Source organism: Rhopalosiphum padi, chromosome 2 (genome assembly GCF_020882245.1).
Source record: "Rhopalosiphum padi isolate XX-2018 chromosome 2, ASM2088224v1, whole genome shotgun sequence".
In the NCBI taxonomy this organism is placed as follows: Eukaryota; Metazoa; Arthropoda; class Insecta; order Hemiptera; family Aphididae; genus Rhopalosiphum; species Rhopalosiphum padi.
Genome location: NC_083598.1, coordinates 92,663,990 through 92,679,970, shown reverse-complemented (window position 1 = coordinate 92,679,970; position 15,981 = coordinate 92,663,990). Strand labels below are relative to the sequence as shown.

Sequence of the window (15,981 nt, the reverse complement as noted above, 5' to 3'; positions counted from 1 at the left end):
TTTTCAACGGTAAACGAATAATTATATATTACTCGTATTTATTTTTGTTTCGTAGTATGCATTTGTCGTATAAATAAACAAAGGATTCTTATTAGTTGTTTGAACCGTCAATCAAATATCATTTAATTCGCGTTTACGTAATTATGTTATATTATATTTTATATATATATATATACAGGTATATACTATATACAGTATACACTATATATATATATATATATATATGGTATTTAATTTTAGTGAATTCATACTCCACACACTGCACTATTTACTATTCTTTATCTATAGTTAAGAATTTATGATATATAGGTAGGTAATAACATATTAGTCGTATTATTATACAGTCACAATGGATCGCAAGAAGATTACAGTGGTGAGTTTACTTGTTTTCATTAATTACCATAAAAAATGTGTAAACGAAACGTCTAATCTGTTGAATTCGTGTGTATTCATTATTTATATTTAGTGTTAAAAAAACTCCAATGGGGATAAGAACATAGTATATTATAGTGATCAACATTTTCAAAATCCTGGTAAAATACTCGTATTGGGAAGTTTACCGATAAAAATGGTTTTTTAGGATTAATAATTATGTATATTTATCAGCGATTCGCAGACTACAATATGATTTAGTATAAATTAAAAATGTAAAATTAAAATGCTCGCGTTTTTGATAGAAGATTCGATTGTTTTTTGAGTTACCACGTGGGTTTCACTGAAAACATCAGAAAAAGAGCTATAAACGTGCTCGATAAAACTTATTTGCGTATTCCAAATCTCTCATATTTATACCAAGGAGGAGTGCATCACGCACAACGATGGTTTTACATATCGCATTATTATAATTATATTACACGCACATGCACACGCACACTACATATATTTTATGCACGCGTATATGTATATAATATTATGATGACAACAATGATGGCTCCCGTCCATCCATTTTTGCAGTTCGTTTATATTATTTGTTTTTCTACCCCGCGTTTCAGGCGTTCATTGTTACGTCATGTTATAGACCAACGTTTCATCGGTGCACCCCTACAATGCGGCCACCGCGGAAAGTCCGTCGTACGACCAATGTGTATTTACTGTGAATATATAATAATTATACCGTATATATATATGTTTTATACAACATGTACGATTTGCATACAATGCGAACGGGACTCGTTGCAGTGTATTGCATAATATCCGCTGCATAACAAAACGCGTGTATCGAATGTATACAGAGCGTTTACTATGTCTACATGTCGTATCACGTAAGCACAGCCAAGTCGTATAATAAATACAAAGATACCGATACTTAATAAATGATTTGGACACTATGGTTGAATACATCCGTCTCATTTCTATACAATATGTATATAGGTGTGCGGATCGCTCTGTATATAAACGCACGCACACATGACATAATATGCATACAATATTAGCCGCCATTTTTGCACATGTTGTACACTGTACAGCATGTGATACGTATTATGTATATATGGGTTAGGCATACACGCGCGTGCATATACTTAACCTATATTATACATTATACAGTATATTATGTGCAGTATTGCACAGAGACTTTGGCCCTGTAGTATCGAAACACGTTACGAGCCTGCAGCAGGCGCGTCGTTTTGTACGAGTGCATTTACAGTTTTACACTGCTGCAGTCAGTACTGTGATGCATCATGAATACAACATTGCAGCGGCACTTTAGGAATTAAATATAATATAGGCACGTTTAAAATACCGTTCGCGCCGGCGTTTATGCGTACTATGTGAATATTATATCGGTGTGCATCAAAATGTCTCCCACGCTGGGAAAGCACTCTGCAGCCATTTTATATTATATACATAGGTATGTGCAGGTATAATATGTAAGCGTAAATATTTAGGCACATATATTATTATTATAATATGAACCTAGAAAAGTAAATGATTTCCAAGAAAATTTAGGGATTCCCGGTGAATGTTGTGTGGTTATAGGTACCCACGTGGGCCGACAGACCGACAATGGGGTTGTCCAATTATGTATTTCATCGGTAAAGTTGTAATGTATATATATATATTTTTTAATATAATTCTATTTTATGCGTAAACAATAATTTGTAAGTATTAGGTTAGGTTAGGTTATCTAATACCTATATTATGTGGAGTTTAGCACTTTAATTATAATTCAGTAAAAGTAATGAGAATAATTTCTTATTACAATAATGTCTATAAAATTTGCTTTTAAGATTAATCTTTAATTTTACCATTAAAGTTTTTTTTGTCTTCAAATCTGAATGTGTATTTTTAAATTTTAGATTAATTCAAGTATTATTATTTCATAGTTTATTTAGCTTATTGTAAATTAAAAATAATAATAATCCTCATATGAAAATTAGTAGATAGATTCATTAATAAATTATGGCATACATTATTTTGAGTGGGATTGCATTTGGTCATTCATTATCGCAAAACGTTTAGACTGTTTACTTTTTAATATGCACATCTAAAGTAGATTTATATAATAACCAATTTGCAATATCATCCTATCAAACAGAAAATGTAGCTCAGTCATAATACAATAATACTTTCTTATTATAACAATGTAAGTCATAATTTATTCCTGATCGTGAATAAATTTTTTCTATTATTAATACATTTTTAAAAATCGGGAAGCTGCAGCGTTGCAACACACGATCACTCAATATTGACATCGTCCATAAAGCATTAAGTTGGTAAAAATAACGAAAACGTATAATGGTCAATGAACAATATACATATAATACTATAAGTATAGGTACTATGAATAGCTTAAGTAGGTATGCAATAATAATAAACATTAGACATTAGAAAAAAACGTATTCTTTTCCCCTCGTCATTCCGAGGGCTCGTCGTTTAGCACCCGATCCGCAGAAAAAATAATATTATATAACTCCTATTTTATTCACTATTGTTATTATCATTGTTTTTCTGCTGTAGTAGTACGCTGATCGAACATTGTCGTGGTCGGGAAAAAATACTGTATATTAGTTATAGGTACGCGTTTATTAATGCGATAGTTGGTAATTGGTATAATCATTTTTACCTGTAGATACAACAATATAATGTAATATTGTTATTATTGTTATATAAAAGGGGCGTTTTAAACTGACGTCGTCGACAAAAAATGATTTTCGTTCTTATCGTATTATTATACTTTATTATTATTATTAGCTGTTACGGAATGATATTTTACAAACATCTCGAACAGTTATCATCATTATTGTCATATATTATAATTGGATTTTCGTCTTCAGATAGTAGTATTCCGCAATTCTGTCCGTCTATTACGGGAAGGTAGGCAGGTGGGTATATATGTACATATAATATACCGCAGTTATCATTAAAATAATATATTATAATATATTATTATATACGTTTAAAATGCAAGTCATACGGTACGTTATAGCAATAACGGCGTGAGTGCAACATTATACGTCTTTTTTCTCACAATTAAAACGTACAAATAAGCATTTCATTTAAATTACGGTGTAGTATTAACGTTACGACGTAGGTACCTCTATATGGTTGTGTTTGTTACTAAGAAAATGAGGTTTAGTAGAATACATATTATATTATATTTTATTATACTGTACGCGCGTTTAAAAAAAAAATACTGGAAATTATTATCGATTATTTTTATAGTAATTATTATTACCTTGTCTGTCCGTACGTTTAAGTACATACATATATTATATAATATCATATTATAATTTTACTGTAACAAACGTACTTGACATGCAATTAACGATGCAGTCGTATTATGAAAAACGGCGATAAAGAGTGCAACATGAGTACACGACAGTCTACTGTATTTTTTGGCGTTCAGTAAAATATATTTGTACGATTTTACTGCAATAAAGTCAATACATTATGGGTATTACACAATATCTAGATATTATAAACGTGAAAAAACTATGGGTAACGTAAAAAAAAATAGATAAACATAATAATAATGTCATCCTTTTTCTGAAGTGTTCCTATACACTAAAGTGCAATAATATATATAATCAAATAATACCACGTACATAATAAATTGGAACACTATGATTACTGTTCAATGATTATGTAAGGAAGTTAATGTATTAGGTGGATAGCTTATCATCGATATGTGGTAGCCATCAGTAGATATTAAATTGTGAGCACGGCGACGTTATCGGTTTAGCAGAGGAAGATGGGGTGTCTGCGATCAATTCCGTCGTCGATTTTTTTATCGACGCAGTTTGATATATGCGTATTCTGATGACGGAAAATGAGTAGGTTAGTACGATGTGTATACACTATACATAGATGATACAGCGTGAGATATAAGTGTATATATTACCTAGTATAAATACATAGGTTTAAGACACATATATTATAATTAATTGGAGGTAGTACAAAAAAAACGAATATTTATTAGATCATTTCGTTATCAATATTCAATATGTATTATGAATTATAACAGAAGATCGACGACTTTGACTACTGGCTATACAATATACACATATATATGCTTGTTTATGGTGTGCATACTCATCTGGTATATACACCCTGCAATTACTGTTGAAATGTTATTTTTACGAACACTATTAGATACGTGACCGATTGTTGTTATGTAATAATGTAAATGAGTCTACAACAGTGGTTCTCAAGCTTAAAGAAATTTAGTTTAACGTGTTAAATAACCTAACGTGTGAAATCATAAATACGGTTTTAACGTGAAATAAAATTTGAATTCAAAATATGCTTAAACAACTCACAATTTTTAATATAGTTTATGGCAGGGTCACCAACTGATGGACCACAGACACATTTTTTTACGGATTCTGGTGATCGCGTAATTACAATATATAAATTACAGTTTTTTCGTTACATTTTACATATTTACAACATAATAATGAATAAAAACATTTATTTTGGATCTAGGAAAGTTTGATCCAAAAAGGACCCCTATATAGATTAAGTTTAGGGCTTTAGCCATACATACCAATGTACAACGTGAAAAGTATAATATGATCGATAAATATAATAGGTTTAGCGTACGGGTACAAGACGAGTGGGTCTACACTAAAATCGAAATTTATCGTTATTTAATACAATTATTACAATATACCTACAATAGATTACTATACATAAATCAGATAATATGTATAACGCATTTGTAGATATATCGCATTTATTTTGTGGTCTTTAAGCGGCGTCTGTGTTAGGCGTTCGACTACCTATACAATAATTATTGATAACAACAATTATTAAAGACGATCTGCCGTATGAACTTCTCTTTAACACGTGAATCCTCGAATGAAAGTATTTTTTTGGATTTCATTTCACCCATCGTCGTCTCGGGATTAATGCTGCGTGCAGCAAATCGGCAGTGGACCTCCTGAGCGCAACGAAAATAATTAAACGCCGCACGCCACTAATATAATACACATACCTATATAATATATTTGCCGCAGTTATATAAAATATGCTTAAGTGTGTAACGTTTATTATACGTATATATATATATATATATTCGTAGTTATTTAGTCAAACCTGACTGCGCAGGGAAAGGGTGATGGTGGCAGCAGCGGCGATAGAATTAAAAATGCGGGTTGGGCCAAGTTCAACAAACTCTGTACCGGTGCCGAGCTGTTATGTGTGTGTGTGTGTGTGTGTGTGTGTGTGTGTGTGTGTGTGTGTGTGTGTGTGTGTGTGTGTGTGTATGTACGCTGTATTTAAGTCGGCCGACCGGTTTTCTCGAAGAAATTCTAATCGAACCTCACCGTCCCAGACCCGCACAGTATGCAGCGCAATATGTACACGATAGACGAGACTATAATAATATCGTACACGTCAAGTAGTAATATGTAGAAAAAGACGATGAAGACGCGTATATATAACCCGATATGCGTTTATATATTATACGAAAATAATAGTGAGAAAGAAGACAAGGTACGGCAGAGTGTAGTAGTGGTGAAGCGTGTGGATGCTGCTGGTGAAGTAGTGGGGTGGGGGGGATCGGGATTGTCTCGTGTTTTGTTAGGACCGGTTCGTTGGAATTTCGACAGCTTTGACCCTCCGGGGGCCCCGAAACCGAACGATATTTATGTGTGCCTTAAAACATTAACGAACCGTCGTCGTATAGTCATAGTCGCCCTATCCTCTACACACATCTCCGATGCTGCAGTCGCCAACTCGTTTAATATTTTCCTTTCGTCTTCCTCGACATTAATTTATGTACATACTACATATATATGTATATAATCGTGCATATTATATCCCTCAACGGACGCATCTTTACGTATCGTCTCGTTTTTCGTATAAATAATACACGTATGTAATACGCTTGTTCTTATCCACATAGACGCATATTTCTTTATTCTATTCTTCTAGGTAAAGAATAATAGAAGTTCAGGATTCGTGGATAGTGAATTTAATACGTCATTAATCTATAATCGATATATTTTATTATTTATTTAACTCTTTTAGTGTATTTGAGACTTTTTCATTATTATTCGTATTTCTTTAATATTTTCCAATCCATAAGATATATTATTAAACTTAGACGCCCCCCCCCCCCAAAAAAAAAAATACAAACCACGATTGGATTGATTATTAAATACATGTTAAGTCACTTATCGTCCACCGAACTAACAGCATATGCTACGTTAAACATTCATAAACGAGGACTTGGAATTTTCTTTATAATCTGATTGTTTTTTATTAAAGATTAATCAGTATTCGTTATCAATTTTACCGTCTATGTTATAGTCTCTACGATTTATGAGCTACTGCTCTACTTAATATAGTATAGATTGGACTAAATAACATTGCCGGTATACTACTTATGTGCAGGGTATACCGATAAAATAAGTCTTCAATCATAAATATTAAATTATATAATACACAACTTTCTGTACCACCAATGTGTTTCATGTTTATAGTCACAGAATCACAGACCTCTGGTTATGGTTTTATCTATAGGTTTTCCACTGAAAGTTAATATATTATGCATTCACGCATTTGAGTATAATATATTATAAGCGCGCTCCTGTTCTATAACACAATATTATATGTTTTACGTGCTTATATTAATTACGTCACGTCGTACAGCTGCCGCGCACGTTATATCGCGACCATGGCGGCGTCGCGCACGATCATTTCGCGTATACACATTACAATATACATCACATAATATAACGTGTTATTGATCGCATATAGTCGTGACCGTTATGAGTTTTTACGTTTTTTTTCTATTTTATTTATTTTGAAGTGCGTGCACAAAAGGCCTTTTCAACCTTTTGTTTTAATATATATTCGGGAGAGAAAAAATGCGTACAAAAGAAAAAGACCCGCCGGTGGCAGAACTCTTGAACCGGAGGCGGGGAAGGGGGTTCGTGTTCGTAAAAACAATGCTATGCTGTTGTCGCCGCCGAATGTACCTACCGACGACGTGTTCTATACATTATGTACGACGATCTAAGCGTATATTGCCATTGTGTCACACATAATTATCTGATCACAGTCCTCGCGCGCGCGTCGCACAGCTGCTGGCTGTTTGGTAAAGAGTCGCAATTTGGGTGGTGATCGCGTTATTGCGATACGAGTTTTTTTAGCCATGAATTGAGCGTGGTTGGACTGAAAAAAACCTACGGGGCTTACTGCCAGCTCAAAGACAGAGGATGGGGGGAGAGTTGATGAGGAAAAAAATTCGTCGGAAATTAATGCATTCACGCGATGGATGAAAAAAACGAATTTTAACGAAGTTTTATTCACATCCGAAGGGCGGCTAGAATTTAGCAGCAGCCACGATGTCTAGGAATAATAATAAAAAAAAACTATCACGACTTTTGACACTGACGAGGGTGAACTGGTATTTTTTTTATTTTGATTTCAATTTTTTTCTTCTCGAGGTGTTGGGCCGTAAAAGCGTCTCCCACTGAGAATAGTTGAAAAAATAATTATAATAAAAAAAAAATCCGAGAAACAATGGACAAAAAATTAATAATACTGAAAATAATAATGCGCGACCCCGACGACGACCCCCCCATTTTAAACGTCTCTTTGTCGCGTATCGTCGTATATAGTCGTCGTCGTCGTTAAAAAAAAACTAGGGAAAAAAGGGTTACCGATTTTCGGGCTTAAAAAAAATTCTTTGAGCAGATGTGGATAACGCGCGCATGGGTCACATGATTTGCATATATCCGAGAAGTCGACCGAAGTTAAAAAAAATGTTAAAAAAAAAACCAAAAAAACATAAACAGGAAAACAACAATAGATTAGATCGCGTGCGTGCTGCAGTCGGGCAGACAGACGCGCACACGTCGCATTATATACGCGTTATACGCGCATAGGTTATAATACGTATACTATGGTGTATATAAACACATATATAGGACGTGGTAGTGTGGAACCTATATATACCCTGGTCGTGTTTAGATTTTCTTTTCTTTAGGCTTACAATTTACGCCACCCCTGAACGCATATAGCTTACACATACGTTTTTTTTATTGCTACATACATGATCAAGCTATACTATAAATTACGTTAGTACTTATACATTTTATAGGGGACAGAAACATCCATCAAAATTCTATTATTCTAAAACTTTTTTTTGAAAACAACATCATTCTAATGATAAGTACCTAATCAATGGATTAAAATTCATTATATTAAGTCTTTTTTTTTTTAACATTTATTTAATATATTATAAAATCGGTAAAAACGTTTGATGATAACACTCCAATAATTATTTTTTTTATTCGCTTGAATTTTAGTAATAATATGTTATAACTATGCATAGGTACTCTAACAGCTAAACCCTCAGTGTCATATATGTGTTTGCTTTTTCATAATGATCTATCAATAAACTGTAATAGTTGTATATAGCTGTAACTATACAAATATATGATTTATACAAACGTTTGATAAATACTAAATAGGTATATAATATTTATAATATTTAGTTTTAATTTTATTGACAACTTATTGTTAAATATCTATTAGATATAATCTAGATGTATATAGTTACACAAATGATATATTTTAAACTTATGAGTAGGTTTTTGAAATAATAATATTCAATGTTAATATTTATTTTTATATCGTAATGAAATATTATGCTTGAATCGGTTTCAATATTTCATAGGTATTATGTTTTGTAATAATATGCTTAGTAAATTTTACCCGATTTTTTGTTTTTCATTCAATTAAACGGAATTTATGCTTAAATATGCTAACAAATCGATTGATTCAACATTAATTTGACTACGGTGATCCAGCTTAAACCAATAATACTACTGTACTTTCAATTCAATCCACTAAAAACCATGTACCTATATATACTATGCAGTTACTACTAGTTTTTATTGTAATAAACTAATAAAGTTTCAAGTAATACTTGTAATAAATGACTAAATTATTTCCAATCAAAGTTTTAATTCATTTTCATTAATTTATGGATGTTTAAAAAAAATTGTATTTTGTTAATGTTCTTGTGAATTATTTATATGAATGTTTTTTTTCTAACCGTAGATGATGGGCTCAAACACAATTAATAATAATTGTTTAATCAACATTTCATAAGCTGTATTTTGAATAATATTTATAATTAAATAACCATATTATTTTATTTTTTAGCCAGGAAAAAAATAGCTTCATGGTTTTTATAGTTTGCAAATCTTCGTTATTTAAATTTTTCGCTTACAAATAATACAGCCAGTTTCTTCTTCTTGTCGTGTCGGTATACAGCCAGCTAAGATGAACGTATTAGTTTTATATTGTATTTATTGCGGAAACAAATCTAAAGGTAAGTAGGTACGTGGCAACTGGCGAACACTTTTAAGTTTTTACATTTATAATATTACGTCTTATACTAAGTCGATATAGGTAATATTATTAGAAAATTGCTGCCCTTAATTTCGTTGCCCACAGTAATTATTTTGTAAGTATGAAATATATCCTGATATAACTTATCTCTCTTGACTTATAATAACAATAATTTGATTTATTGGTGAAAGGCAAATTATTTAATTGTAAGTTAAAATTATCATATGGCACAATAGTATAAACGTTAGTAAATAATTGTATTTTTCAATTGTAATCTGACATTTTTAGCTCTGCTATTACTATAAATTAATAAAACTATAAAACCGCTTCAACTAAGTTTTCAAATTTATAGATTGATTGGTAATATACGCAGTATCGCACGTGTCGACTTATTTAACGACCGGACCCTAATACTTTTTACGTGTTTTTATACATAATAATTATATTCGCATTAATAGATCGTCAAAAATCTCTTTACAGATGTGTACAATAATGTTATTATCAATGTACACATGTAAAATATAAAATGCGCGCGTGCGAACGTTTACTAGAAATAATACTGTCGATAACGTATCGCCAACTAAGCAGACCTCTTATAATATTATAATATATGACGTGTGATATTATTGGAGCGTTGTTAAGGCTATTTGAAATGAATTCCCACGGTTTATTGTCGCCACACAGTCCTTCGCTGATGTGATTAAAATATTGATAATATGCTAAGATTTTATGACAAAAAGACTGTTAGCACGAGTTAGGTGACAAGAAACTAAGAAAAAAATTGAAAATTAGAGTTGGCGTTTTATAGTCACTGTTAGGAATACAAGTGCATTTGATTAGGTTTGATCTCTCATCCGTCATGCACCCTATATAGCAGCTAGCCCTTTTATAATAAATAATATTGTATTATAAACTACCGTTTTCACCTGCATGGACAAGACGATGACGTAATAATAATTATTTCCCTACTCATGCATGCACGTCATATTAAAGAGTACAGTAACATTGCTGCGCAGCATTGTCCCCACACAGTTTTAAATTTTAATTGAACCCGACGCCACGTCTGCGTTAATAACAATATAATTTTCGCCGCCCACCCGTTGCAATAAACAGCCTAATCGTCTTGGCGGCGATAATTTGTATGCGCCAGATGAATAGCACACCAAATGAATCCGGACACTTCGCGCACTCACCACCCAACATTTTGCATGCATTCGTCTCTGATTGACACACTTTCATTTGTGAAACATCAATTTTGATATGTTAAATCAAGTACTTTTTATCACCCCCACGCTGGAATTTGCAGCTTTAAGTTCCATTTGTACACAAATGGGCAGCTTATAGGTGTACGCATGGGGTATGCAGCTATGCACTGCCATACTCTGGGGCAGACGACTTTTTTAGAGGGCATAATATGAAAAAAGTCCCGCGAAACGATATTTTTGGCAAAGAAAAAAATAACAATATGTTTTGTAAGTACGATATTTGTTTACGGCTTAATATTTTATTAATTATGAAATTATTATATGTTTTCAATTTTTCAAAAAACATGTCTTTATAAAAATGTTTTTAATTTTCAATATATAAAAAAATATTGAAAAATTTATTATTTTCTAGATAATAAAAATGGATATCATAAATATTTTAAGGCAATACTATGACTTCTGAGCATTAATTATATTTTCGGGGAATACATTTTTTCAGTCACAGATAAAGGCTAACAGTCTATTAGAGTATGTACCATACACCTACATTGTAGGGTTATCTCTTAAACTAATTTTTATAACGGGATAGCCCATCCCCTGTTGGTGGTTTATAATTACATCTATAAATGTGTATAATAATCTGACCGTTTAATGTAATTATTAGTTCGTAATATTTAGCTTTGTTGAGCACGAAACATATTATTTTATAACCTATGATCTGTAGTACTCACGTTCAAATGTCTGTAGGTCCAAATCCAAAATTAAACTTTATTCATGTTTGCTACATAATTACTTTCATGTAAGAAAATAAGTACTATTCACTACTAAATCACTACGGCTAAATAAATTGTGCAGAACTATGCACATAATAAATGTATGCTATAAAGTAAAAATAAAAGATGAAAAAGTGCAAACATAATAATATTAGAAAAAATTATTAAGTAATAATAGTTAGTGCCTACTCTGGAATTCTAAATGATCACTGTCAAACCATTGATTATTACATAATGAATTATTAATTAAATACAAAATAATTATTTTATGGTTATGTATAGTAAATAATGGTATACGGACAATTGGTCCCCGTCATAATTTTATACTCGAACAATTAGTCCCCGGCTTAAAAGTTAAATACAAAATATTTTTTAATCATTAAACGTTCTTTAAAATATATTTTCAATAATAAAATACTTTTAGAATAACCTTGTATTCAATTTTTAAGCTTTGAAGCAATATACAATTTAAACAATTTGGGTATTTTTAACAACAAAATATTTTAAAAATATTCTTCGTTTTGATGTATTTTGTCAAAGTTAGGTTAGGTTAAGTTAACATAAGTTTGGACTTCATGCGTTTTGGAACTCAATTATTTTCAATATTGTATTCAAGCTTTTTGACTAACAAAAAAATAAATTATTTTACTAACTACTAAGTATTAAAAAAACACAATGTATTGTAGTTTAATTATATTTTTGAATAGGATAAGATATACGAATTTCGATGAGCTATAAAGTATTACACTACTAGCACTACAATACTAACTATTTTTAGCAAACTCTAAAGATATATTTCCTTTGATAAATGATAAATAATAATCTTTTATTACTGACCGATTTGCCTTCATTTGACTGCATATTGAGGTGCCGAATAGTTATTTTTTTATTCCACGATATTATATTATTATATTCATTTTTATTTTTTATTCTAAAAGTATTAAATTATTGAAAATACATTTTAAAGAACGTTTAATGATAAAATAATATTTTGTATTTAACTTTTAAGCCAAGGAATAATTGTGCGAGAATAAAATTATGACGGGAACCCATTATCCGCATACATTTTTTTGCGGGGACCAATAATTGTCCTAGATCCGTAAATAATAATATATGGAGCAGTGGAAAAAGTCAACTACAAATAAATTATAATTGTTTAGTCGAAAAAATAACAGTAGTTCCTGTAATATTATAATAGTTTGACTTGATTATTTTAACGCGTTCGAGACTAAGTTTTACAGTTATTTTTTTTCTTATTAATTGTTTATTTATTTCATTGTTGATATAGGTAAAAACCATTATACAGTGATATATTATAAGTATTGTATGATCACTATGATGTATGATGTAATGATGTATATGATACCATGGTTAATGGGTCACCAAATAAATCATAGATAGAACTTGCTTATGTTGTATGCTGGTTATTACAAGGAGTCTTAATTTTATGTATTAATCAATTTTAAATTTGAATAATAATTAATTATGTAATAGTCAATGGTTTAACAATTATAATTTAAAATTCCAGAGTAGGTACTAGTTATTATTATTTATTATTTTTTTCTAATATGTTAATACTTTTTAATCTTCTATTTTGACTTTGTAGTATATTATAGTTTATTACAGGGGTCACCAATTAATATTTTTGAAGGGCCACATTAGGAATCTGAAAATTGTTCGTGGGCTATCAAGATTCTAAGTACATATTCACATTATTTAAAAACCAATAATATTTAACAAAAATAATAATTTACAATAATAACACATATAATGTTGTCGTACTATGTGTTATTTATTCTTTGTCTGCGGGCTGGATAAAATGTGTTCGCGGGCCGCCATTTGGTGACCCATGGTTTATTATGTGCATTGTGCATAGATCTGCACAATTCATAAACAGTGAATTGGTCATGGTGAATTGTCTTGGACCTGGAGTCGGCCACCTGCGGCTCTTATGATCTTAAGTTTCGGCTTTCTAGCTTTCTAGGTCCATATGCAAACATTATAATTATTTTATTAGGTATCAAAAAATAAATACATTTTATTATAAAAAAAAAATATACATTATTCTAAATTATATTTTTGTTGCTTTTTAAGAATATGAAATACCTGTTAAGGCCATCGTAATCAACAAAAATTAAAAGTGTGTAATAAACTTTCCAAATGCATGCAAAGGCAATGCTTCTATCGATGTAACCGTATAACTATATCTATTATTCGATAACTATATTATTTATTATTATAGCTACTCGTAAAATAAGTTTTGTGCTAAAAATATTTATATGTTTTTAGTTTTTACATGAATTAATATTATTTCGTGTATAAATTCTTTTATTTTAGATCGAAAATCAATTATATATAAGCAAATATTTAAATATTTAAACAAACATTTTTGTGGTTCTTTAAAAACTGGCAATTATGTAAATTGTAACTTTTGACTCTGCTATGTCAAAAACTCAAAAGGTTGCCGACCCCTGTCCTAGACCCTCAAATTACTATATATTTTTATTACCCACCTGTCTCATTTTAAATCATTATTGATCACAATGACGACAATTTATTATTATTATTCTTTGTATTTCTATATTATAAACACGTCAACCAAAGTGCTATATTGGTATACTGTTGCATTTTAATATTTTATTTTAGTTTTATTACATTAATTCCTACTTTATCTATAATATGCTGTATCAATTTGCCGGCACTTCGTCGTTCGGCCATGCTATTACGTTTATCATATATTGTCTCCCTGACAAGTAGATTTAATTTCATTATATAATTCCATAACTCGTCTAAGGTTTGAGAGGGGTGGTTTAAGATGAACAAACGTTACTTATGGATAAGGAATTATAAATATAATATTTAAATATATATAGACATTCATCTCAGTTCATATATATATATATTATATTTTTATAATTCAAGATTTGATATATGTGTACCATGTACACTGTACATAGTGCAGATGTATATGTAGTATTACATTGCATTACTACATGCATATAACACAGGACCAGAGTATTTATACATTATACATAATCATAATTAGGATAAATTACAATATATTCAGAAAAACAGAACTATTGAACACAGAATACCTGTAAATACCTACTTATACCTACCAATTTATGCTGCGACATTTCGATTGACAATTTCTACTTCTACCTGTCAGTATCTGTTTTCACTTGTTGATACTTAGCAATATATTCCACCACTTTTTGCATTTAGGTGTTAAGATGAAATGTGAGGACGAGTTCACGTCATATTTTCAAGTACAGTCTAAATTGAAAAAAAGTTACGTGACATATTGTTTTGAAAGTGGACTTACTAGGGAATATAATAAAATTATTATATTTTTATTGTTTTAAGAAATGAAACAAGATGTAACAAAATGTAATAATTAACAGATATACTTAAGTTATTATATTTTCGTATACAATTCTACATATTATACGATCCTGATTCTGGCAACACATTTTCTTTATACTTATCTTTACTTTTTATTTTTTTAATACCTCAAAGGATTTTCTGTCCATTACGTCTTTTTTCTGTATATATCTAACCCCGTATACAATAAGTACTATAACACTGCACCCGTTTCTTCGTACCTGCTATCGCATCCCCTTGTGCGTCAACCCTTATATTATATTTATATACTGCCTTCGAAGTTAAGTCATTATTGTTTGCTTACGCCTGAGACAACATTCGCGTTTTCGTCCGCCACCGTATATATTTTCTGTACACAATGGTATAATACACTGTTTCCAGTGAAGTTATACTGTCGTCGTTGGAGAAATACAACAAAATAATATATATAATATACTATTCAACTATTGATACAATTTTTTTCTGTTACGTGGACTGCATTATGATTGCAATCACCACGCTTCTCGTGTATACGTATACTGTATGTCAGATGGGGTTTTACAAACAAATCGTTTCTCGTCATACCTATACTATACCTATACTTCATGTAGACATAATCTTTTCTTTATTTTCTTCTCTCAGCGTGTTGATAAACCCATGGATTTGGTGGTGTAATAAGAAGTTATGATACGGATGTTGTAAGACAGTAATACCATATGGCATATACATTATCAGCTGAAGTTCTATAACAAAGTACTAATATTTTTTTTTATAATGATATACGTACACGCAGTATATTATACTACCTCGTAATAATAATAAAAACC

General features: G+C 30.7%; 1 long non-coding RNA gene across 1 annotated transcript in view; it reads left to right on the top strand.

Annotated features, from left to right (window-relative positions):
* Positions 1–1,614: 1,614 nt before the first annotated feature.
* Positions 1,615–15,981, top strand: part of LOC132921472 (uncharacterized) — an 89,208-nt gene continuing 74,841 nt past the window's right edge. Inside the window, exon 1 of the long non-coding RNA XR_009660890.1 lies at positions 1,615–1,849. This is a non-coding gene — a long non-coding RNA (uncharacterized LOC132921472). The remainder of the gene's footprint in view (positions 1,850–15,981) is intronic.